Source organism: Pogona vitticeps, chromosome 9, assembly GCF_051106095.1.
Source record: "Pogona vitticeps strain Pit_001003342236 chromosome 9, PviZW2.1, whole genome shotgun sequence".
Lineage (NCBI taxonomy): Eukaryota > Metazoa > Chordata > Lepidosauria > Squamata > Agamidae > Pogona > Pogona vitticeps.
This window is the reverse complement of record NC_135791.1, coordinates 13,374,284-13,399,952: the sequence shown is the minus strand read 5'-3', so window position 1 is coordinate 13,399,952 and position 25,669 is coordinate 13,374,284. Positions and strand designations below refer to the sequence as shown.

General features: G+C 43.7%; 1 protein-coding gene across 3 annotated transcripts in view; it reads right to left on the bottom strand.

Annotated features, from left to right (window-relative positions):
* The window catches only part of HIVEP3 (HIVEP zinc finger 3), a 340,969-nt gene that overhangs the window by 195,722 nt on the left and 119,578 nt on the right, over positions 1 to 25,669 (bottom strand). The gene's annotated exons all lie outside the window — the stretch shown is intronic.

The window sequence follows — 25,669 nt, the reverse complement described above, 5'->3', positions numbered from 1 at the left end:
CACCTCTACTGACTCACAGTGACTCTTGACCATTCAGACAGGAGTTTTCCTTATTGTAGTAATCTATGTCAAGACCCTCTCCCCACTTTTCGGTTATACATTTCTAATGCATTCATCCTACTTTCCATGAGTATCAAGTTCCAGTCAAGTGCCTAGTGCCCTTGCTGCATTGCAACATTCTCTCTGAGGTGTGCAGGTGCACAGAGCTTCATCGGTGCCATGCACTGGCAGCTGAGATCAATGCCTATTTACTTCCGGTTTTTGAATGAACTCCTCTCCCACGTGCAGAAAGGCGAGGCTTCCCTGCAGCAGGTATTACAATCAGAGAGAGGGAAGGTGGCTGCACTGTAACTATCTGTGGTCCTTCACTTGAGAAATAAATTCTCACTTGTCTCTTCTTCACTAGGAAGAGCAAAGAACTGGGAAATTATCCTTTTTGCTCTGTGAGAGTCTGAGGTATTTTGTTGCACTCTTGAAAAGGGCCAGAAGAGGACAAAAAGAGTTTTTTTGGGCACCAATGAAACAAAGTTGCACAAAATAACTTTAATGCAAATAATACTTTAGCACAAATCACACCGCTTGTACAAAATGATGATCGTTGTTGCCCTGTTGCATCAGAGGAAGCTCTCAATTGCTGTCCTGTGCTTGCTGTAAGCATGTGGTTCCTGCTGCTCAAAGGGAAAGGGGCACTTGCTTGCACTGACAGTTCAGACAGGCTATAGAGACCTTAATGAGGAAAAATTGCACTCGATTCCTCCTATAGGGGAAGAATTTCATGAGGCTTGAAAATTCTTCATCAAGATGTCTCATCCAGTGCCTCCTACAAGTAAAGTCAGCCTGTGTGGCCTTGGGCAAACTGCGCAGTCCCAGGGCACTCCCAGAAAAAGGGAATGGCAAGCATGAGTATTCTTTACCTGAGAAATCCTGAAAAGGGTCTCACCATAAGTCAGAATTGACTTGACCACACATGATGACAACAATGACAATGATGACAATGATTAAACAGTGAATATATTAATGTCCTTTACCTGTATGTGGTGGTGCTGAGGGTTAAACTGCAGAAGCCTCTGTGCTGCAAGGTCAGAAGACCAGCAGTCGCAAGAACGGATCCACGTGAGGGAGTGAGCTCCCCTCACTTGTCCCAGCTGCTGCCAACCTAGCAGTTGATAAATAGGTACCACCACGGTGGGAAGGTAATGATGTTCTGTGTCTAGTCATGCTGGCCATATGACCATGGAAACTGTCTATGGACAAACGCTGGCTCTACGGCTTGGAGACGGGTATGAGCACCGCGCCCTAGAGTTGGACACGACTAGATTTAATGTCAAGGGGAATCTTTACCTTTTACCTATACTGTCCCTTTAGAATTAAGTGAGATGGAGTAAAATGAAATGGGTATGAGATATAAAAGAAAGGGGAGAAGGAATTCCCACCACAAAAACATACAGGGCTGAAAAAAGGGCATATGATATTGGCCAAATCTGCTGTATGAACAGACTACTTCCATAGAATTAAAACATTTCTGATTCATTCCATCATTACTTGCCAAAAAGAATAAAAGAAAATGCAAATAAATTACCCATCTCTAACTGAAAGCAGAACAGTTAGCTTAACTGAAACCAAAAAAACACTTCACAACCAATATGTCTCTTCTTGGAACGGAACTCAACAAAAATAGATATCAGTCATTTGTCCCCTCAATAAATCTGTGACATAGACATAGTCATCTGATTGTCTAATGGCAGGGCTGACTGTTCATCAAACTTTTGTCCAGTTTTATTCAGATTGAAGGCCTGCCTCTAATTACAGCCTGCAAGAATGTATGCTGTTCAAATATTTTACAGTCATGGCCAAAAATATTGGCACCCTTGCAATTCTGTCAGAAAATGCAACCCTTCTTTCAGAAAATTGTTGCAGCTGCAAATGTTTTGGTACTCACATGTTCATTTCTTTGATTTGCATTAGAACAACAACAACAAAAAAACCAGAATAAAAGTCAAATCTGATACAATCCCACACAGAAACCCAAAAATGCACTGGCCAAAATTATTGGCACCCTTAACTTAATATTTGGTAGCACCTCCTTTGGAAAAAAATAACTGTAATCAATCACTTCCTCTAACCATGAATGAGTTTCTTAGACCTCTCTACTGGAATTTTGGGCCACTCCTCTTTTGCAAACTGCTCCAGGGCCTTCAGATTCAAAGGATGCCTTCTCCCAACTGCTGTTTTGAGATCTCTCCACAGGTGTTCTATGGGATTCAGATCTGGACTCATTGCTGCCCATTTCAGAACTCTCCAGCGCTTTGTTTGTAACAATTTCTGAGTGCATTTTGAAGTGTGTTTCGGGTCATTGTCCTGTTAGAAGACCCATGACCTCTGGTGGAGATGCAGCTTTCTGATACTGGCCACTACGTTGCACCATGAAATTCTTTGGTAATCACCAGATTTCATACAGTCACGGCATCCAGTGCCAGAAGCAGCAAAGCAACCCCAAAACATCTTTGAACCTCCACCATGTTTGACTGTAGGGACTGTATTCTTTTCTTTGAATGCCTCGTTTCTTTTTCTGTAAACTGTGCCATGATGTCCTTTACCAAAAAACTCTACTTTTGTCTCATCTGTCCATAGTACATTCTCCCAGAAGGATTGTGGTTTTGTTACATAAGTTTTGCCACACTCCAGTCTTGTTTTTTTATGCCTTTGTGTCAGCAGTGGTCTCCTGCCGTAGCGTCCCTTTTCATTTAGATGGCGACGGTTAGTGCAAGCTGACACTGTTGCACTCTGTGTCTGCAGATCAGCTTGAATTTGTTTGGAAGTTAATCTGGGTTCTGTATCCACCATTCGAACAACCCTTCATTGTAATTTTTCAGTAATTTTGCTCTTCCGTCCACATCCAGGGAAATTAACTACAGTGCCATGGGCTGTAAATCTCTTGATGATATTGCGCATAGTGGACACAGGAACATTAAGATCTCTGAAGATGGATTTGTAGCCTTGAGATTGTTGATGTTCTTCCACAATTTTTGCTCTCAAATCCACAAACAACTCTTTACACTTCATTCTTTTCTCCATGCTCAGTGTCACACACAACACAAAGGTTGAGTCAACTTTTCTCCATCTTAACTGGTTGCAAGTGTGATTACTATATTGCCCATACATCTTACTTGCGTCAGGTGTGTCTAAATACAAATTAAAGGAGCATCACATGCCTGAAAAGCAATTATTCCCTACAATTTAGACAGGGTGCCAATAATTTTGGCCAGGGCATTTTGGGTTTCTGTGTGGGTTTGTATCGGATTTGACTTGTCTTCTCTGTTTGTTTGTGTTCTTCCAATGTAAACCAAAGAAATGAACGTGTGAGTGCCAAAACATTTGCAACTGCAACAATTTTCTGAGAGAAGGGTTGCATTTTCTGACAGAATTGCAAGGGTGCCAGTATTTATGGCTATGACTGTAGGTTAAACAGCAACTTTAAAACAAGCATGTATATTTTCTTCCTGTTTCTCTCCAGAATGATCGGATATAAGAGCGTTCCTGCAGCAAATAGCATCAAAGATGGGATTTTGGGAGGCCATCATGATAGTGGGGATTAAAAAACACATGTGCAATGAAAACATTAATATTCTACCCACTGTTAAGGTACGGAGGCTTGTCCTCCAAATCCCTCTGGAACCCTGAACACAAACACTCCACACTGCAGCCCTTTGTTGTGGGTCGTACTTCTCTGTTTTCTTTCCAAAAGAAATAAGGGAAGAGTGACAAACAAGAGGAGAAGCTATGGTTTGAAGGGCTCCTGACCAGGGGGATTCCAGGCAGGTATGCTTTCTTTGAGCACTCTCCCTTCCATCTTTTCTTCTCGAGTTTTCCATCCCCATCTTTGACACCTAGCATTATGGAACAACCAAGCAATGTCAAGTCCTCCTTGGGCTGAGGATTAAATCAGTTTAACTCTGGGGTGCAAGTGCACATCTACAGGCCTAGGTCCAGGAACCTGGAGAGGAGAGCATTGTGGAAAGGAGACACAGAAATGTCTAAAAAAACCTGAGTTAATGGTAGACAAGGGGTGCAGAGAGATTGCTGCTGCTCCGCCCATTAAGCACCCTTTAAAAGCTTCCCAACAAATTCCCATCAAGAAATGCATCTACCAATTTAGCACTTACAGCTTTGCAGGAATCTTTTCATCTTAGCCTTTAAAACATAGCATTATTTTGACCTGAACATATTTTTTTCTTTCTTGTCCCTGAATCCCATCCTTCCCACCTCCCTGTATCTTGTCCCTTGATCTGCCTCAACCTGAGTCTGACAACTGGGAGATTTACCATAGTGTAAACTTTGTGCATACACAATGAATACATTACTTTGTTTAATGGCAACCCAATAACTCCAGTTGCCAATGTTCTGAATATGTGCAAAATACTTTGAAACAGCCAATCTGGGCATTACAAGATTTTTTGTACTGAATGTGGCATCCCTGGCCATTCTGCCAATGATCAGGGAGTCTAAGATTTTTTAGTGAGGCAGATCAGCAAAACCCAAATCCACTTGCTATTTACAATTAGAATAGGCCCAATGAATCAGCTACCGAAAAGTAAGTCAATACTTCTTTAAATCCTGTTGATTCAATGGGTCTACTTCGGGAATGGGGACTGTCTTTGTGATTTAGTTGCCTTTGTTTTTCTCCCATCAAGGCGTATATGCATTGTCTTTGAAGGAAAGTCTACATACAAATTGAACTGGAGTGGTGTTTTGTTTTTGTTTTTTGTTTTTGTTTGTTTTTTTGCATTTCTTGAGAAACCACAAGGTAAATCAGAGAACCCAAAAGTGTCAGTAGGGTGGATACTGTAATTAAGATGTAGGAAAGAGAAAGAAGAGTGAAAGAAGACAAAGAAGAATGTGTTCCTTGCCTGAAGTGAACCTGCTTTGCCTTTCTTACTGCACTGTCATTGATTAAGTTATAATTTTAAGGACAATAATTTTGAATCAAGAGGGAAAAGGGCTTGAGGGGGAAGAGAGAAAGGATGGAAAGTGTAGTGAATAAGAGGGTCCCTTCATTACCCTTTTAAGTAAGGATCAAATAGAACTATGCCCAATGCCTTTTCAAAGTCCTTCATTTACTCTCTCCCCTGTGGTTGCCTTAGGAAGCTGATCAGGGCTTAGTTCAAGCAGTTGGGGAAAATGGGGGCTCAGAGTGAAAATAAAACAAAATGCCCAGCTCTGCAGACTGCTGCTGTCCAGAAGCTTTTCTGCCCTGCCATCACTGTTCAGACTTGACTTGACTTTGCCATTTACATTCCCCCTGTTACAAGAATTGTGTTTTTCACAGAGAACCAGAAAAACAAAGTAATGATTGAGTTGGAGTCTCTCCAAAGTTTTGGGCTTCAACTCTCAGAAGCCATAGCCAGCATGGCCAGTGGTAAAGTGCTTCTAGAAGCAACAGCCCCAAACAACTGAGAGTCCAACTTCTCCCTACCACTGGCCTAATGGCAGGGCCAGTCTGAGAGGCAATGGGATTGGCAACCAGCCACTCTCTACTCTTTTCTAGCTGAGACTACAAACCTTTGTGCATTTGCAAATTTGGAGGAAGCTGTTCTAAACACAGTGAGGCTTACCACCAAATAATGCTGCAGATTTCTCACTGAGGTTGTCCAGCTTAACAGTGAGGTGTAAAGCATTTGCTTGGGCAGATCATAAGTCAATCTACAAAGCAACTGTGTGGAACTACCATAAGGTTAGAAGGTTAGAAGATGACAGCAGCCACGAAATTAAAAGACTCCTGCTTCTTGGGAGGAAAGCGATGACAAATCTAGACAGCATCTTAAAAAGCAGGGACATCACCTTGCTGACAAAGGTTCACATAGTCAAAGCTATGGTTTTTCTAGTAGCAATGTATGGAAGTGAGAGCTGGACCATAAAGAAGGCTGACCTCCAAAGAATTGATGCTTTTGAATTGTGGTGCTGGAGGAGACTCTTGAGAGTCCCCTGGACTGCAAGAACAAATCTATCCATTTTGTAGGAAATCAACCCTGAATGTTCACTGGAAGGACAGATCCTGAAGCTGAGACTCCAATACTATGGCCATCTCATGAGAAGAGAAGGCTCCCTGGAAAAGACCCTGATGTTGGGAAAGTGTGAAGGCAAGAGGAGAAGGGGACGACAGAGGACAAGATGGTTGGACAGTGTCATTGAAGCGACCAACATGAATTTGACCCAACTCTGGGAGGCAGCGGAAGACAGGAGGGCCTGGCATGCTCTGATCCATGGGGGCACAGAGAGTCGGACACAACTTAATGACTAAACAACAACAACCATAAGGTTATAAATGACAAAACTACATTGGCCCAGAGGTTGGACATTCCCAAAAGGTTTAAGAACGCAGTTGTTGATGTAACAAATGTTAGGATCAGGATGAACCCATCCCAAAGTTACAAACCAAACTAGCCAAAGATACTTCCCTAAAATTGTTACTTTCCTTCCCACAAATATATAAGACTAGCAGTTCTAAGGAAGAGGAAAATGGTAAGCTTTGCTTTCTCCCACATTCATTTTCCTCCCTCACATGCTTTCTGTAAAAATATGCAAATGACATATTTATAAATGCCCTTTATAAGAACTTCACTCTTAAATATGTTTGGATCCCTCTGTTTGTGCTGAATTAGAGTGGCTGCCTCCCCCCCCCCCCCCGCTTTCTTAATACATATCTACCAGGCAGATGCAACATGTTTGTCTCAATGCTGAAAACAGCTGTTCAAGAAATGAGAAACCATACCTTTATTTTCATTTTCTGTTTTTAAACTGCCAGAATCCTACATCAGAGCAATCACTAACTATAGCAGCTGCAGGATTCCGGGAACTGGGGACAGGGATGGGATTTTCCCATCCAGGAGTTATAGCTAAAAAAATTGTCTAGTATAGATGGTTGGAGAGAATTTCAGCTGAACTCAGTTTTTAATATCCTAAACTCTACACATCTCTTAATATGTAAAATGGAAAGAACTTGAGGTTGTAAAAAAAAGTGAAAGAGACAGACTTTGCCATTCCTATTTAAGAGCTCCTTAAAATCACAGAAAGAGGAATTTTGTTTTTGGACAGTAGCTGGTTACTGTCCTTGCTCTCTGTGATAGTCAATCTCTCACACCCTTTTTCTCCAGCACCAGCTGTATCACACTAGTTTGCAGGCTGCTGGTCATCTGAGTCTCAGCCTGTGATTTATAATTCATCAGCTTCTGGTGATATCATAGTTTTTCTCCTCCCCTTCCCCCTTCTTGGCTCTGCTGTGCACATGCGCATCAGTAGATTTTTAACTCAGACAGTGTTAGGGTGTTGGAGAGAATAGGAATCAAGAATACCACATGTGTAAGCACTCACATATACACAGAAAAAAAATTAGTCCCATTTCATTCACTACAGAAGCCCTGCTATAAAGCAAGCTGGTCACTCCAGGTACCCAAACAACAGACGGAGCCCTCAGCAGTGCCCTCCGCCTATGCCTCTCCTTCTCTTTCTCTCTCTCTTTCTCTCCTGCTCTCCCATGGGGCTAGCAACCTCCTTTTAGGATAATGAGTCCTGGGTGTTTTTGGGAGGAAGGGGATAAACGGGGGGGGGGGGGGATATGAAAGCAGCCATTTGCTTCTTGGTTGGCAGTATAACTTTGCTACCTTCTCAAACTAGAAAGCTGTCTCTTCTTTGTTCAAATGGGGAGGGGGGAAGATTATGGTTGTTATGGCAACTAAGGTTTCTATATTTAAAAGCGGGGGGGGGGGGTTGCTGGCAAGGAAAGACAGTGCTAGAAGAGAAAATGAAGCTTCCCAGAAACTCTGCTTTGGCGTCCCATTCCAGAAACACTGGAAATGTTGGGTAACCAGACCAGTAGCCTAGGACATGACATGACACAGTATGCTTGGTGACCATTCAAACCTAGTGGTTGTGATGCCCTAGATGATAAGGGTGATTCAAGGAGTGTAACACATTGTTTTCTCTTTTCTTTTCCCTGCTTCCTTCCTTCCCCATCCACCACCATCTCAGGCTTCCACAGAATATTACCTCAGCTGGGCAACACAAAAGCAGCAGCTCCCACACCAACAGATGGCTGTATGGAAGACCCTGGCATCGTTCTGCCCAGCAATTCATGATCTTTTCAGTCAACTTTACTCACTGCCAGACTTTCCAGAGTCCACTGAAGGGAGCAGATGGCTGAGGCGTGAGCTTAGCAGAGTTACAGTAAAATAAATGTTCAATCAATTGATTTTACTAGAGTCTGTTTCTATATGCATTTGCAGTTGAGGATAAAACGGAAGGATGGAAGGACCTGCTATGACTAAGATGAAAGAAAAAATTTGTTTGTTTCTCTCTCTCTCTCTCTCTCTCTCTCTCTCTCTCTGTGTGTGTGTGTGTGTGTGTGTTTAAATAAAAAAGTTATTGAAACTCAGACATGTTTTCCTAAGTTAGACAAGAAGAACTGAAGAATTAAATTTATTAGAATATGCAGGAAGGGTTTTTTTCTATAAACAAAAGTCATATAATATTAAAGAAATAACTAGCAGTGATTATTCAGCAAATTTGACTCTAAGCAAGTATGCAGACCAAAAAACAGGGAAACAATGCAGTCAAAATGGCCACTTCTTCACCAAAATGCAGTTTTGTCTGGAAAGGTACAAAATCCACAGCAAATGCTGCTCGTGGTCCTCAGGCCTTAGAATTTCCACATATGGCCTAAAGCAAAGGGTAGACCTTTTGATTACACTGGACTCTTACAAGCAAGGACCCACCATTTTCCTCTCCATCCCAGAATGCACTGCTGAGTGTAATCTGCCACCCATACAACTACATGGCATTTCAGTTGGCCTTAATCAAAGTACCTGCTGATATTGTTTTGTTGTCATAAGTCAATATGGCTATCCTTGCTTTGGCATTTCTTCTAGATTTACATATCTCTTGACATGGGGCACTGAGCTTGTTTTTCACCTTTAGGAAAAGTCTGGACCTCTTTCTTGGGTGATCAGTAAGTAGCCCTGCTCAATCCTGCATGGCAAACAGACATTCTGTGGTATTTTGTAAATAACAGGAAAAGGTCAGCAATTCCATCTATTTTGGTCTGAGACCTTTTTAAAGAGTCTATTTTTGTATTTCTGTAAATACCTTATGTATATATGTATAGGATGGTCAAAACCACCTCCATTTTTAGACACCATTTTAATGCAAAGAGAATTTATTTCCTCAAGGTAAAACGCATGCACACACACACACGCACACACACGTTATACATCGACTCATTTTACTTAACTACAAGGTAATACAGAACACCTCTACAACAGATGCAATATTCGGAGCACAACTGGCCCCCAAAGGATGGGCATTGCCATTTACTACTTTGTGTGCATACCAGGATAGATCTAGCAAAGGGCAAGGCACATTACTGCATCCTAATCAACTTCACTGTCTTTACTCAGAGGGTATACTTAGACACCCCTTTGTAAATACACTGTTGAACTCGTAAATCATAAATCTACCCTCCTCACATTCCCCCCCCCCACTATCCTGCCAGTGTAATATCACTCAAGTGTGGAGCATGTATCACAATCTACCTTATACAGTAGCAATGTGATTAATTAAAATTTACAAGCTCTGTCTGCACTGCTAACCATGTTTCTTGGCTTCAGCCCTTCTCATCTTATGCCAACAGCATCTTTAAAATGAGTGACAACCTCAAAGTTGACCTCTGGGAATGGTGAAAATCTTCTTCTAAGCTGATCTATAACTAAGATAGAAAGAAGAAAAAGGAAATTTATGATTTTGGAAAGAGAGACAGAAGAAAACAAGCTGAACCATTGTCCTGAACCATTGCTGTATTTGGATAGCCCAAGGCCCTGGACTATCAAAAATCCGACTCAAGCACTGGCTGAAACCTTGTCACTCAGCTAAACAAATAAGATAACGTTTAGATACAAACTGCCATAAGTTAAGTCATCATAGAATTATCTGCTGTACACAGAATCACACGACTAAGTATGCGACAGGTACTGTATCTTGTGAATTCTTAACTTATGGCAATTTGCTTCCAAAAGTTATGCCAACTGTGTGTAACATCTGACAAGATTTCAGCCACTGTAAGTCTAATAATGCCATCAAGGAGGGGCTAAATTATCTGTTACTTTATATACCGAACATACTGCTGAACAGCAATGTTAGTTTTCACTCCAGAGAAAGTACATGTGTCAGCCTGGCCTGGTACAGATTGAGGCAAGCATGTGCTGGTAAGGGAAACGTCAGCCCTAAGTATAATACTCTTCCCACTGTCCTGTCCTGCCTCCCAGAATGATCTTCTCAGCATGCATTAAATCAAAGGTGAAAACTGGGTATCCCTCTAGGGGTTGTTGAGTCGATGGATAGTGTGATTTAATATGCAAAGCGACAGGATTTCGGCCACTGAAGACCAGCTTTATGCAGACACAAAGAAAGCTATAATTTAGGATCTCAGAATAGAAAGGGCCTCTTTTTTTAAAATGTGGCACTGGGTAATGCTATGAAATCTCTTAAGTTTGACATAAAGCTTTGGCATGTCTCAATTTAAGCTCTGGAACTAGCATAAGGGCCATGGGTGAACACATGTTAAAATCTGTTCTGACTCCCAAGTTGACCACCTGCCCTCCCTTGCTCAGCAATTATTAATGGGAGCATCATTGTTGCTATTTATCATCCTGTTTCTATTAAAAGGGCATTGTGTTGGAAGGAGCCATTTAAGCTCTATTATAACTCATGGTGATTGACAGCTAAAGTTTAATGAGTGTCATTGCCTGGGAGGGCCAGATGCAAAAGAGAGCTCTAAATAGACCTGTCAGAGAGATGCTGAAAAGATTCTCACAAACCCCCAAGCCAATGCTCATATATTCCCAATCTTTTCTCTTTCTCTCTCTCCCAATTCCTTCCTCTGCCCCTCAATTGCTTTCACTGCACCAGAGACTGGAAACTGCAGTGCTGCCTAGTTTATACATCGTGGTTAATTAAAATAGCCGTTCTAAATGTATTCATTGCTGGGTTCTCTTTTATAGTGAATTTACCTGTTTGCTTTTTGGTGCTCTTTGTTTTTAAATTTAAAAACTTCTACTTGGTTAAGACTTCTATATTTTAAACAGACTGACTGACATTCACAGTCCATTTTGCTTGGAGGTAAGTCTGTGGACAGAGATAGACTTGAATATCACTTGAACCATGGTCTCAAGGACGGGGCAGATTTGGTGAACAGGAATGGAGCAAGTCCACCATTCATGATTTGTCATTCACAGAGAAGCCAATGAATGGAATGATTGAGAAGAGAACCTACAGTGGCAACCAGATACCAGGCTCAGCAGGCACAGACAACAGAATGGACCATGCAATGGTAGTCCAATATCAGCACCTTGGTCAGCGCACTATTGGAGACACAATTAGGCTAGGTCCTTAAGCTGGGAGTTTTTGTGCCTAGAATATACAGAAGACTAAAACAGAGTCACAAAAAGGTTGGGGTGTCACAAATACATGCTAAACTACTTGTTCTCAAAAGTTTTGGCTGTCTTGAGTCAGTGAGATATCTTTGTGAAGATGCAATAAAAATAAAATAAAACACTGTTATTTCCATAATTAAGATTGCCGGAAGAAGTATCAACAACCTCAGATATGCAGATGATACCACTCTGATGGCAGAAAGTGAGGAGGAATTAAAGAACCTCTTAATGAGGGTGAAAGAGGAGAGCACAAAAATTGGTCTGAAGCTCAACATAAAAAAACCCCCAAAAAACAAAAGCTTAAACTCATGGCCACTGGTCCCATCACCTCCTGGCAAATAGAAGTGGAAGATATGGAGGCAGTGACAGATTTTACCTTCTTGGACTCCATGATCACTGCAGATGGGGACTGCAGCCACAAAATTAGAAGATGCCTGCTTCTTGGGAGGAAAGCAATGACAAATCTAGACAGCATCTTAAAAAGCAGAGATGTAACCTTGCCAACAAAGGTCCACATAGTCAAAGCTATTATTTTTCCAGTAGCAAAGTATGGAAGTGAGAACTGGACCATAAAGAAGGCTGACCACCGAACAATAGATGCTTTTGAATTGTGGTGCTACAGGAGACTCTTGAGAGTCCCCTGGACTGCAAGGAGAACAAACCTATCCATTTTGAAGGAAATCAACTCTGAGTGCTCCCTGGAAGGACAGATCATGAAGCTGAGGCTCCAATACTTTGGACATCTCATGAGAAGAGAAGACTCCCTAGAAAAGACCCTGATGTTGGGAAAATGTGAAGGCAAGAGGAGAAGGGGATGACAGAGGATGAGATGGTTGGATAGTGTCATTGAAGCGACCAACATGAATTTGACCCAACTCCGGGAGGCAGTGGAAGACAGGAGGGCCTGGCATGCTTTGGTCCATGGGGTCATGAAGACTCGGACACGACTGAACAACAACAAAGCCCTTTAAAGGCTAAACATTTTGTTTCAATGTGAGCTTTCTTGGATCAAAATCGATCTCCTCAGACACTAGAATGTAAATAAAGTACATGACCTGTATATTTATACATAAAAAGCTGGATGGATAGCTGAGTGAATTTGTATCTGGTTGTGGAGTGAGAGGTTGGAAGTTCAACTCTACGCTGTGCCTCCAATGAGAAGAGCCAGCCTATGTGGCCTTGGGCAAGCAGCACGGTCCCAAAAGCGCCCCCCAAAGAAGTAAATGGTAAGTCACTCCCAAGTACTCTCTACTTAAAAAACCCTGAAAAAAGTCATCATAAATCAGAACTGACTTGGAGGTACAAGTTATATGTAATAATTGACCAGGGAAGAACGCAGATAATAGACAAAGTGACAGTGATTTGTTAACACAGGAATGGGTCTATCAAGCTGTTAATTACTTCAGTTAAAAGATCCTAGCCAGAGCACCAGCTTAGGCTTGGTGTACTTGAGTGATTTAGGAATGCTAAGAGATTTTTCTGGGACAGAGATCAGAGCCTGGAAGACAACAGATTGTTTGTTTGTTTGTTTGTTTGTTTGTTTGTTTGTTTGTTTGTTTGTTTGTTTGTTTGTTTGTTTATATGCCGCCCACTCTACCCAAAGGTCTCTGGGCGGCTTACAACAATTAAAATTCAATACAATAAAATATAAAATGATTAAAATACAATTAAAATACGATTAAAACACAATTAAAATTGCCATCATCAAGACCCACAGTTGATGTTATTTCAATTAAAAGCCTTCTGGAACAGGAAAGTTTTGACCTGGCGCCGAAATATCATCAGTGTCGGCGCCAGACGAATTTCAGTCGGGAGGGCGTTCCATAGTCTGGGGGCAGCTGCCAAAAAGGCCCTTTCTCTACAAGCCCTTCCTCTTACCTCCTTAAGGGATGGCTCTTTCAAAAGGGCCCCCTGGCTAGATCTTAACAGCCGGGTAGGCCCATATGGAAGGAGGCGGTCCTTCAAGTATCCAAGGCCCAAGCCGTTTAGGGCTTTATATGTCAAAACAAGCACTCTGAATTGGGCCCGGGCAGCAACTGGTAGCCAATGTAAACTAAACAGAATCGGCTTGATATGCTCTCTAGCGGCCCCACCACTCACCAGCCGCACAGCTCGATTCTGGACCAGTTGCAGTCACCGGACCGTCTTCAAAGGCAGCCCCACGTAGAGCGCATTGCAATAGTCTATACGAGATGTTACCAGTGTGTGTGTAACTGTCATGAGACTCCGCTTGTTCAGGTAGGGCCGCAGCTGGTATAATTTCCGCAGCTGAAGGAAGGCACCCCTGGCCACCGAGTCCACCTGGGCTTTCAAAGTTAGACTGGGGTCCAGAGGCACCCCCAGGCTGCAGACCCTGTCCCTTAGGGGGAGTGTAACCCCATTCAGGGCAGGGAAATGGCCCTCCAATCTGTCTGGTGACAGATAAAATGTTTGTTTGTTTGTTTGTTTGTTTGTTTGTTTGTTTTACCTACCTACCTACCTACCTACCTACCTACCTACCTACCTACCTACCTACCTACCTACCTACCTACCTACATACATACATACATACATACATACATACATACATACCCTGCACCATCTGGTTAGGCCACTCTGGACGGCTAACAACAACAAGAGAAACAACAAATATTAAAACACAATAAGAATAAGATAATACAAACATTCAACAGATACAATAATTAGTAGAATAAATTAGGGATGTGGTGGTGCTGTGGGTTAAACCGCAGAAGCCTCTGGACTGGAAGGTCAGAAGACCAGCAGTCATAAGTGTTACATACAGCACTGATGTTACCTGTCTGTCATGGGTTTGGAGGGAAAGTTCCATCCTATGGGGAGTGGAAGGCGGGACATCAGGAGGAGGGGCTGTACTGTATATATATGTGAAGCCTGTGTGGTGAAGAAGAGACGCTGGGATGTGAAGAAGCAGCAGCTGGGAAGAAGAAGCTGGTGTGGGAGTCTGTGTGTCAGACAGGGTACTACTGTGTGTCAGAGTACCAACCTGATAGGTTCAGGTGTCTGTTGGTTAGCCAGAACTGATAGGTTCAGGGTCTGTGCTTCAAGTTAAGGGTTCTGTGTGAACCAAACTGTGTGTATGTATGAGTGAAACTAAGCCACGTTACTATATCTTATTCACCTGATCATTTTATTTTCCCTGTGTGTGTTTTAAATAAACCTTGTTCTTTATTTGTTTAAAAATCCATCCCTGGTCTGTGTGACTTCTTATAGGGAATGGTTGGTGGCAGCTTAGTTAACGTGTGGCAGATCCCAGTAGGTCTGGGTTTGTCACATTGATTGGTGTCCAGCGTGTGGGATACGACTGGTCCAGTTGTCCAGTGGTCCAGCAAAGCCTTGGCACGTGTGCCCAGAGCAAGGGGGGTCTAGTCAGGGACAATCTGAGGCGCGTAGGTAATCTTCTAGGTGTACCTCACGGGGAGGTGCGCTAGTGGAAGAACGTGCCAACTGGGGAGACTAGATTAGGGTGCTCTGAGGCAGCCTGTTTTTGGCGGGAAAAAAGCTGAGGCAAAACTGTGTAGTAGCAGTGATCTAGCCTGCCTGCTGAGAGGCCTAGCAGAGGGGGGTAGACTCTGACTCGCTACAGTTGCAAGTAGTGCTGAAAGGACAGCAGCAATCTATAGGGAAAGCTGGTTCTGAGGCAAAAGAAAAAAAAAGTGGTCGTTTTATTTTGAGGCTTGACTTTTTAAAGCAGCCTGTTCTGAGGGGGGATTATGCCCTTGACTCGAAGCCAAATGGCAGAAATGGGTGAAGTGAAAGACCCCCAGGTTGACCAAGGTTCTGAGGATGAATTTGGCTCAGTGCAGGGCGACAGCACAGGAGAGCAGAACCCAGAACTCAGAAAATTGCTCCTAGCCCAACAGCATGAACTGAGGGTGAGGGAAATGGAGGAAAGGTTAGAGAGAGAAAGAAGGGAGGAAAGGGAGAGGCAAAGACAATTTGAATTAGAGAGAGAGAGAGAGAGAATGGAGAGGGAGGAAAGATTGGAGAGAGAGAGAATGGCGTTTGAATTAAGAAAATTGGAACTGATGAACCAGAACAATAATAACAATAGGGATTCTGAGGGAGGCCAATTGTCTAAAGCTGACCTGAAGAAATTCCCTGTGTACCACAAGGGAGATTGTCCTGAGGTGTTCTTTTCCTTAGTGGAAAGAGCGTTTGTGGACTTCTCAGTGAGGGAAACTGAGAAGATGACCATCATGCGATCTTTAATCAGTGGTAGCCTGGCTGAGGTTTATGCCGAGATGCCTGAGGAACTGATGAAAGATTTTGCAGAGTTTAAAAAACTGGTGTTTGCAAGACATGGGATAAATGCGGAACAGCTGAGGCAAAGATTCAGGTCCCTCACAAAGAAACCAGAGCAGACTTTTACCCAAGTGGGGGCTCAATTGGTGAGGCTGCTTGAGAAATGGCTATCTCAGGAGGGGACAGAGACCTTTCAGCAGCTTAAAGATTTGATAGCGCTGGAACAGTTCTATTCAGTCCTGTATGGGGAACTGAAATTCCAGGTGAGGGAAAGGAAACCAAAATCTGTGGCAGAAGCAGCCGAGATCGCAGATTTTATTTCCCAAATAAGAAAGCCCTTGGGTGAGGGGAAATCTGTAGGTAAACCCAAAGAAACCTACAGCAAGTACTCTCAGGGACCAGGGAAAAGCCAGCAAGGGGGAGGGGCCCATGGCGAAGGGAAGCCCTCAGACATGAAACCAAGACCTCAGGTTTTGGAGGGAAAACCAAAACAAGATGAGAAAGACTCAAAATACACCAGAAAATGTTATTTCTGTCAGGGAAAGGGCCATCTAATCTCAGAGTGTGAGAAATTAAAGCAGCTAAAAGGAATTGTGCCTCAGGATTCGAGTGGAACCAAGCCAAAAGCTGTGTTCTGTGTCCAGAAAGAGCAAGGCTCATTGTCACTGAGGGAGCCTGTTGCCATGGCGACTCAATCTGGAACAGTGACATCTGCTGATCAGGCTGAGGAAAATGGTCCTCTTGTAGAGGTCAGGTGCTGCCTGCTGGTGAGAACAGATTCTCAGTTGTTTGAGACAGCAGGGGTGGACGTAGGAATACTTGACCATCAGTATAGGGGGCTGCGGGACACTTGTTCTCAGGTGACCCTGTGCCACCCAGATATTATTCCTAGGGAGTATGTAATCCCAAATGAGAGCATGAAGGTGGCAGGGATTGAGGGGCAGATAATCTCACTGCCAGTAGCGGAGGTACCTGTGAACTTTCAAGGCTGGAGGGGAGTTTGGCGGCTAGCAATTTCATCGACTCTGCCAGCAGCCGTGCTCGTGGGAAATGACCTGGCTGAACATGTGAAACGGGTGCTAGTGATTACACGCTCACAAGCCACCACGGGGACAGTTCAAGGGGGTAATGATGAGCCAGAGACGGAAGCAGAGGGGAGTTCAGAAGCTGTGGTGGAAACCTTAACCACAGACAGCAGATTTGGACAAGAGCAAAAGGCAGACGCCACTCTCCAAAAGTGTTTTGAACAGGTGACTGACGCCCAGCTAACACTTGAAACCCCAGTGAGATTTCTGGAGAAAAAGGGGATTTTATATAGAGAGACCCTGAGGAATATCTCAAAAGGGGGAGATGGGATCCGAAGTCAGCTAGTGGTGCCTGAAAAGTATCGCCCCATGATCTTACAAAGGGGGCACTCTGACATGTTTGCTGCACACTTAGGGGTGAACAAAACACAGCAGAGAATCACACAGAATTTTTACTGGCCTGACATAGGGAAGCAGATCAGGGAGTTCTGTAAACAATGTGATGTGTGTCAAAGGCAGGGGAATAGCCGCGACAGGACCAAAGCAAAGTTGTGCCCTTTGCCTGTGATTGACACTCCGTTCAAATGCATAGGGGTGGATATTGTGGGACCTTTGCCCAAGGCCACAAAGAGGGGGAACAGGTTCATTCTCACCATTGTGGACCATGCCACGAGGTACCCTGAAGCCATACCCTTGACTAACATTGAAACTAACACAGTGGCAGATGCCTTGGTGGGGTATATGTCCAGGATGGGATTTGCCTCAGAAATAATCACAGATTTGGGAGCATCATTCACATCAAAGCTCATGAAACGCTTATGGCAAATCTGTGGAATTAAGCACAAGGAAACCACTGCCTATCATCCTGAAAGTAATGGGTTAACTGAGAAGTTCAATGGGACTCTAATGCGCATGATTAGGGCTTACTTGGCAGAGAATCCAAACAATTGGGACCAGAAGCTGCAATCCCTTTTGTTTGCTTATCGATCAGTGCCACAAGCCAGTACCGGGTTCAGTCCATTTGAACTTTTATTTGGGAGAAGGGTGAAAGGGCCCCTTGATTTGATCAAACAAAATTGGGAGCAGATCACCCAGGATGACCCACAAGACGTTGTGACATACATAGACACCTTGATGAATGACCTAAAGAGAAATCTAGAGCTGGCAGCAGAAAACCTGCAAGCTCAGAAGGTCAGACAGAAAACCTGGTATGACCACAAAGCTAGAGAGAGGCACTTTGACCCAGGGGAGGAAGTGCTTTGGCTTAGGCCCTGCAGAGAGAACAAACTGCAGCTCAAATGGGCAGGACCATATAGGGTCATTTCCAAGATGTCAGACCTGAACTACCTAATAGAGCAGGAGGAGAACCAAGCAAGGAGGGTGGTTCATGTGAATGCCCTAAAACCCTACTACAGAGGGGAACAGAGGGTTTTATTCGCGATAAAAGCAGCTGAGAGTGAGGAAGCTGAATTACCTTTCTGGGAGGGTAGAGGGGAAGTAAAATACAACCCAGAGGAGGTAAAGATCAGTCCTGCACTCACCCAAGACCAGCAGCAAGAACTAAAAATGCTGCTCATTAAATATCAACAGGTGTTTTCCAACAAGCCGGGGATAGTGAAGGGAGTGATGCATCGGATCCACACAGGGGATGCAACCCCGCAGGCAGTATCCCCATACCGAGTAACGGGACCCTATAGGGACAAGGTGCGGAAGGAGCTGGACGAGATGCTGAGGGAGAACATAATCGTCCCCTCTTCTAGTCCTTGGTCCTCTCCGATAGTCCTTGTGGACAAGCCTGATGGGAGCATTAGGTTTTGTGTTGATTACAGGAAATTAAACCGTGTAACCACTCCTGATGCCTACCCAATGCCCAGGCTAGACAACCTGATTGAAACCATAGGGGGTTGTCGGTTCATCTCATCATTGGACCTGGTAAAGGGATATTGGCAATTAAGAATTGATCCCAGGGATCAAGAAAAGACTGCCTTTTGCAGCCCTTTTGGTCTCTATGAGTTTCGAGTCCTGAGCTTTGGTCTCAGAAATGCACCAGCCACATTCCAAAGGCTGATGGACCAGACCTTGGCAGGGCTCAGTGACTTTACAGTGGCCTACATTGACGACATAGGGATCTTCAGTAATACCTGGGAAGATCACCTGATACACCTGGAATTAGTGCTGCAGAGGTTAAGTGCAGCAGGGCTAACAGTAAAGGCCAGCAAGTGTCAGCTGGGTAGCCCAGAAATAAAATACTTGGGTCACATGGTAGGGGGAGGAATGATAAAACCCCTGGAGGCCAAAATAGAAGCTGTTCGGGATTGGCCCAGACCCACCACCAAGAAAAAAGTCAAATCATTTCTTGGGTTGGTGGGCTACTACAGAAAGTTCATCCCGAGGTTTAGCGAGATTGCGGCTCCGCTGACTGATCTGACGAGGAAGAAGGCTGATGACCGCATCCCGTGGACCAGCGACTGTGAGGCGGCGTTCCAGAGGTTGAAGGAGGCGTTAATCAACTATCCAGTGCTGCGTGCTCCAGACTTCGACCGGGAGTTCATCATCTACACCGATGCGTCTAACAGCGGGGTAGGAGCAGTTCTGTGCCAGGAAGATGAGAATGGTGACCAGCATCCAGTGTCCTACCTGAGTAGGAAGCTTCAAAAAGGTGAGAGACATTTGGCAACCGTGGAGAAGGAGTGTTTGGCCATAGTCTACGCGATCCAGAAGGCCAAGCCTTACATCTGGGGAAGACATTTTGTTCTGTGCACTGACCATTCACCGCTGCAATGGTTAAAGACAATGAAAACCCACAATAGCAAACTTATGAGGTGGGCTTTAAACTTGCAGGACTATGACTTTGAAGTGAAGGTGGTCAGAGGGTCAGTGAACTGTGTTGCTGACGCCTTGTCAAGAAGACCTGAAGAATGAAGACGGCGAAAGAAACATGGACTATGTATATATATTGATGACAAAAAGTTAAATGTACCTGTTTTTTGAACTTGGTTTGTATGAATAAAGGTAAATTGATGTAATGTATATGGTAAATGTTTAAATGCCTAATTGCTATGGTTAACTTAGAATGTAAGTATAAGTAAGTATGATATGGTATGTATAACTGTTGTTGTGTGTTTTATCCAGGTTGTTTTTTGGGAAAAAGCACCTTAGCTTTCCCCCTACAAAACAACTTATAAAGAGGGGAGGTGTTACATACAGCACTGATGTTACCTGTCTGTCATGGGTTTGGAGGGAAAGTTCCATCCTATGGGGAGTGGAAGGCGGGACATCAGGAGGAGGGGCTGTACTGTATATATATGTGAAGCCTGTGTGGTGAAGAAGAGACGCTGGGATGTGAAGAAGCAGCAGCTGGGAAGAAGAAGCTGGTGTGGGAGTCTGTGTGTCAGACAGGGTACTACTGTGTGTCAGAGTACCAACCTGATAGGTTCAGGTGTCTGTTGGTTAGCCAGAACTGATAGGTTCAGGGTCTGTGCTTCAAGTTAAGGGTTCTGTGTGAACCAAACTGTGTGTATGTATGAGTGAAACTAAGCCACGTTACTATATCTTATTCACCTGATCATTTTATTTTCCCTGTGTGTGTTTTAAATAAACCTTGTTCTTTATTTGTTTAAAAATCCATCCCTGGTCTGTGTGACTTCTTATAGGGAATGGTTGGTGGCAGCTTAGTTAACGTGTGGCAGATCCCAGTAGGTCTGGGTTTGTCACAGTAAGGTCGAATCCATATGACGGAGTGAGGTCTCGTCGCTTGTCCCAGCTCCTGCCAACCTAGCAGTTCAAAAGCATGTTAAAATGTGAGTAGATAAATAGGTACCACCTCGGTGGGAAGATAATGGCGTTCTGTGTCTAGCCGCGCTGGCCATGTGACCAGGACAAACGCTGGCTCTAGGGCTTGGAAACAGGGATGAGCACCACCCCCTAGAGTTGGACATGACTGGATTAAATGTCAAGGGGAACTTTTACCTTTACTTTAAGATAAATTAAAACTGGTGGCTATAAAGATGGTAGAAAGGATTACGAAGATTGGCAAAAAGGATGATAAAAGGGAAACAGAGATATCAGCAACTTAATGCATAGGGAAAGCCTGAGGGAAGAGCCAAGTTTTCAATGCTCATTTAAATCCATCCAACAAGGGTGCCAGGCATATTTCCATGGGCAGATTGTTCCACAGGCAGGGGGGCGACCACCGAGAAGGCCCGGCTTCTTGTTCTCCCCCCCACCGGCCTCCTTTGGGGTCAAGGCCCTCAACCACCCTGCCTGTGAAGAACAGGTATTACGGACAGATCTGGCTGGGAGCAGGCATTCTGCTATGTAGGTATCGAGGTCCTAAACTGTTTAGGGCTTTGAATGTTATCATCATAACCTTGAAGTCGATGCAAAAACGAACTGGTAGCCAATGAAGGGCTGAAATTTCTTCACCCCAATTATTAATCTGGCAGCTGAATTCTGAACCAGTTGTAGTCTCTGCATCAACCTCAAGGGTAGCCCCATGTAGAGAACACTGCAGTAGTCTATTATTGAGATTACGAGTACATGAATCAAAGTCCTGAGTGCAGAAAGCTGGGGTTTTTTATTGTAGAAAGCTGGGCTTTTTTCCTACGTGTAATGCACTAAAAAGCCTTCAACTCTATTGAAGCCCTTAGACATGCACTGGAATTTGTTTTTGTAGCCCATTTTCACTCTGTCGCTTTCAAGTCTCCCTTCTTAATTCCTTTTTTCTTCAACAGCCACCTTGAGATCTGTAACATAGTGTCCTGAGAGACTGAAGTATTTGGAAACTGGTTTCTCTGTAAGTAAGGAAAAGTCAGGTGAGTTCAGATTTTCAAGACTCTTCCATGCACAAAAAATGGATCTAAGATAGGTGTGGGCAATTGTAATCCAACAGGTATTTTGGGACTGCAAGTCTCATCTTCTTTTACTCCTTGGTCGCTATGGCCAAAAACAGAAAAAGGATTACAACTGCCACCTGCGGCCATTGTCTTTTGTTTCTTTGTTTTTCATCTTCATTACAGGTATCAATGAGAGTGAATCACTTCTACAATGGAAAGCAAAAGGGAACAACCTCACAGTGAGAGCTAGTCTGCTTCCTGCCTTTAGTGACTCCAGGCTGCTCCAGTCCACAGAATCCCATGGCTTTCATCTGCCTGATCTATCCCTTTCCTCAACATAGGGTTCTACCTGTTGGCCAGACCACAATATAACAGAATGTTTAGTACAAAAACAGATTTTCTATGTATCCCTTGATCTCAGCAATGATTAAATGCCATTCTTCTAAAAAATGGTAGAGTAAGACCAAATTTCCAGTTCATGACAAGTACTTTGCCAGGGCCTTTTCTCTCCCTGAAGATGTATTTATGTAATATTAATTTCTGCCTAAGCCCTTAAACTGCCGGCAATTCATTGTTCAAAGAATTAAGCTCAGGGGAGGGGGTGGAAATGAAAGACAAGAAAAGCTCAGTGACAGGAGGATGAAGGAAGCCTCTGCTATTCACCATCCACCCAGCCACCCACATGCTATCTTAATTCATCAGCAGACAATGCTAGTTCTTTGTCTTTCCAGCCCCATCTCTGCCATTCATTCATGGTGAGATATCGCGCCCAGTAATGAGAGTCTGCTTTTGGTGGGAGGGGAAAGGAAGGAAGAAGCAGAGAATGAGAGAGAAAGAGATTTAATCAGATCTTTAAAAGTTGTCCCCCTCAGAAAGAAATGAGAGAGTATTATCACTCCATGTGCGTTTATAGACATACACATTGATTTCAAAGCTTCTTTTGACAGAAAAGCGTGCATGCACACACATGCACAAATACACATGCACACACAGACACTCAAAGAGAGGAGATCTGAGGGTCACTGAATTTAATTGGTGGATTGGGCCAATCAACCAACTGTCTTTGTATTTTCTTTTCTATTTCTTGCTCTATTCATTTAGAGTTTCGTGAAGATCAGAGTCCTCTCTTCCAGTATAAGTATCTGGATAGTTTTAGACAACAACTGCTGCTGTAAAATGGTCAGTGTGTTGGCCTTACATTACAGCCTTTTTCTCTTAGCCTAGTGGTTCCAAACCTTCTTTGATTAAAACTCCCAAAAGCCTTCACCACCAGCTTCTGGGAGTTGCAGTCCAAGAAGACTTGGGTTACCCAAAGTTGGGAACCACTGTTTTAGACCTTATCTGAGACATGATGATGTAGCAGTTAGCATGTTGGGCTGATGTTTGGGAAATCCAGATTCAAATCCACAATGGTGATCAAATCACTCGGTGATTTTGGACCAGTCAATCTCTTTCTTAGCCAGGACGGAGAAACAGGTGCACTGCCTTGAATTGTTTGGCAGAGAGAAGTGGTCGAAATGTAACTAAGAGAAAACTAAATTTCAAAACTTCTCTGAGTTATTTCTCAGGATAAAATGAAATTTAAAAAGCATATTACTGTGGTACCCAAAAATACATACACAGGAACATGCCTTGTGTCTGTGAGCTTCTGCATCTTCTCTGGCAACTTAGATTCCATTCATTTAGGACTCATTCAAGATCAAAGTTCTCTCTCACATTATAAATGTCAAATTAGCATGACAAAGGTTAGTAGGCTGAGTTAATGACAATGGTTGCCACTGTGAATTGTCTTGATTGGAGCTTTGCACAGAAAAGCCATAGACCCAACTTCTGCCATTTCATGGCCTTCAGGCCACACTGCTGACATTTTCCCCATGTTTCCTCTTCTTTCAACATGCATCCACCAAGATCTCTTTGTAGCCTCCAGAACTTCCTCTGTTTCAGGCAAAGAAGAAAACGCCTTGAAGAATGACAGGACTTCCAGTTGAATCATAGAGCCGGGGCTCACATGGTCAGACCACTGGGACTTTCTGATTAGCAGACACTATGACATTTTGCCATGTGTCTCGGGCTTCCCTGTTTTCTCTCAGCTTAATTATAGTCTTCACAGTCACTGGAGAGAAATGGATTTTCCCAGGAACTGTATATTGTTGCAAGCAACCCTTGTTGTAGTGCAAAGTATTTGAGGGTAATTTTATCTTGACAAAGCAATTAGTAGTAGTAGGCATCCTTCACTCTCAAGAGACTCTGGTAACGTGCTCTGTATGGAGATCTTGGATCAACATTTAGTGTGGCTGAGAAGGACAATTCGAGAGTGACAATCCCTTCCACAATGAAGACAAATACAATCTGCACCCAGTCCAGCTCCCTGTTTTTGCTGGTTTCGGGACTGCCTCTTTGCCTTGGCCTGCTGGACAAGTGTCTCTTCAAATTGGGAGAGGCCATGATGCACTGCCTGCCTCAAGGCTGAAAACTCAGACGTCAAGGTTTCCCATCTGTTGAGGTCCATTCCCAAGGCTTCAGATCCTGCTTGCAGATATCCTTGTGTCGCAGCTGTGGTCTCCCTCTGGGGCGATTTCCCTGCACTAATTCTCCATACAGGAGATATTTTGGAAGATGACCATCAGCCATTCTCACAACATGCCCAAGCCAACAAAGACGGCACTGTTTCAGTAAAGTGTACATGCTAAAAATTCCAGCTCATTCCAGGACTACTCTATTTGGAACTTTGTCCTGTCAGGTGATACCAAAAATGTGTCGGAGACAACGCGTATGGAACGTGTTCAGCTTCCTTTCCTGCCATGCAAAAAGGGTCCAGGTCTCACTGCGGTACAGGAGTGTGCTCAGGACACAGGCTCTGTAGACCTGGATTTTGGTATATGCCGTCAGCTTCTTATTAAGTCATACTCTCTTTGTGAGTCTAGAGAACATGGTAGCTGCTTTCCCAATGAGTTTATCCAGCTCAACATCTAGGGACAGAGTGTCAGAGATAGTTGAGCCAAGGTACACAAAGTCATGAACATCCTCCAATTCTTGTGTGGAGATACTAATAGAGGGAGGTGAGTCCACACCATGGCGCATAACTTGTGTTTTCTTCAGGGTGATTGTTAGTCCATAGTCTTGGCAGACCTTGCCAAAATGATCCGTGTGTTGTTGGAGGTCTTCAGCAGAGTAGGCAACAATGGCTGCATCATCAGTGAAGAGGAAGTCCCACATGCATTTCAGTTGGACTTTGGTCTTTGCTCTCAATCTAGAGAGATTAAAGAGCTTTCCATCTGATCTAGTCTGGAGATAGACACCTTCTGTTGCAGTTCCAAGACCATGCTTCAGCATGACAGCAAAAAAGATCCCAAAGAGGGTCACTGTGAGGACACAGCCTTGTTTTACTCCTCTTCGGATGTCAAAGGGATCTAATGTTGAGCCATCAAAAACTACACTGCCCTTCATTTCCTCAAGAAAGGACCTGATGATGTTAAGGAATCGAGGTGGACATCAAATCTTGGGAAGTATTTTAAAAAGGCCATCCCTGCTAACCAAATCAAAGGCCTTTGTGAGATCTATGAAGGCTACAAAGAGTGGCTGTTGTTGTTCCCTACATTTCTCCTGCAACTGTCTGAAAGAAAATACCATGTTGGTGGTGGATCTATTAGCTCGAAATCCACACTGTGATTCTAGATAGACTCTGTCTGCGAGCACCTGGAGTCTCTTCAACACAACACAGGCCAGCAGCTTCCCTACAACATTCAGAAGAGAGATACCACGGTAGTTATTGCAGTCGCCCCTGTCTCCTTTGTTCTTATACAATGTGTTGATGTTTGCATCCTTCATCCCCTGTGGTACTCCACCTTCCCTCCAGCAAAGACAAAAGACTTCATACAGCTCGGTGGTGATGATCTCTTTACAGCACTTCAGCATTTCAATAGGGATGTCATCCTTCCCAGGTGCCTTGCTGGAGGTGAGGGAATTCAAGGCCGCTTTTATTTCTGCTAAAGTTGGTTCGCTATCCAGCTCTTCCAAAACAGGCAGGCACTCGATATTAATTAATGCTTCTTTGGTTACTACATTCTCT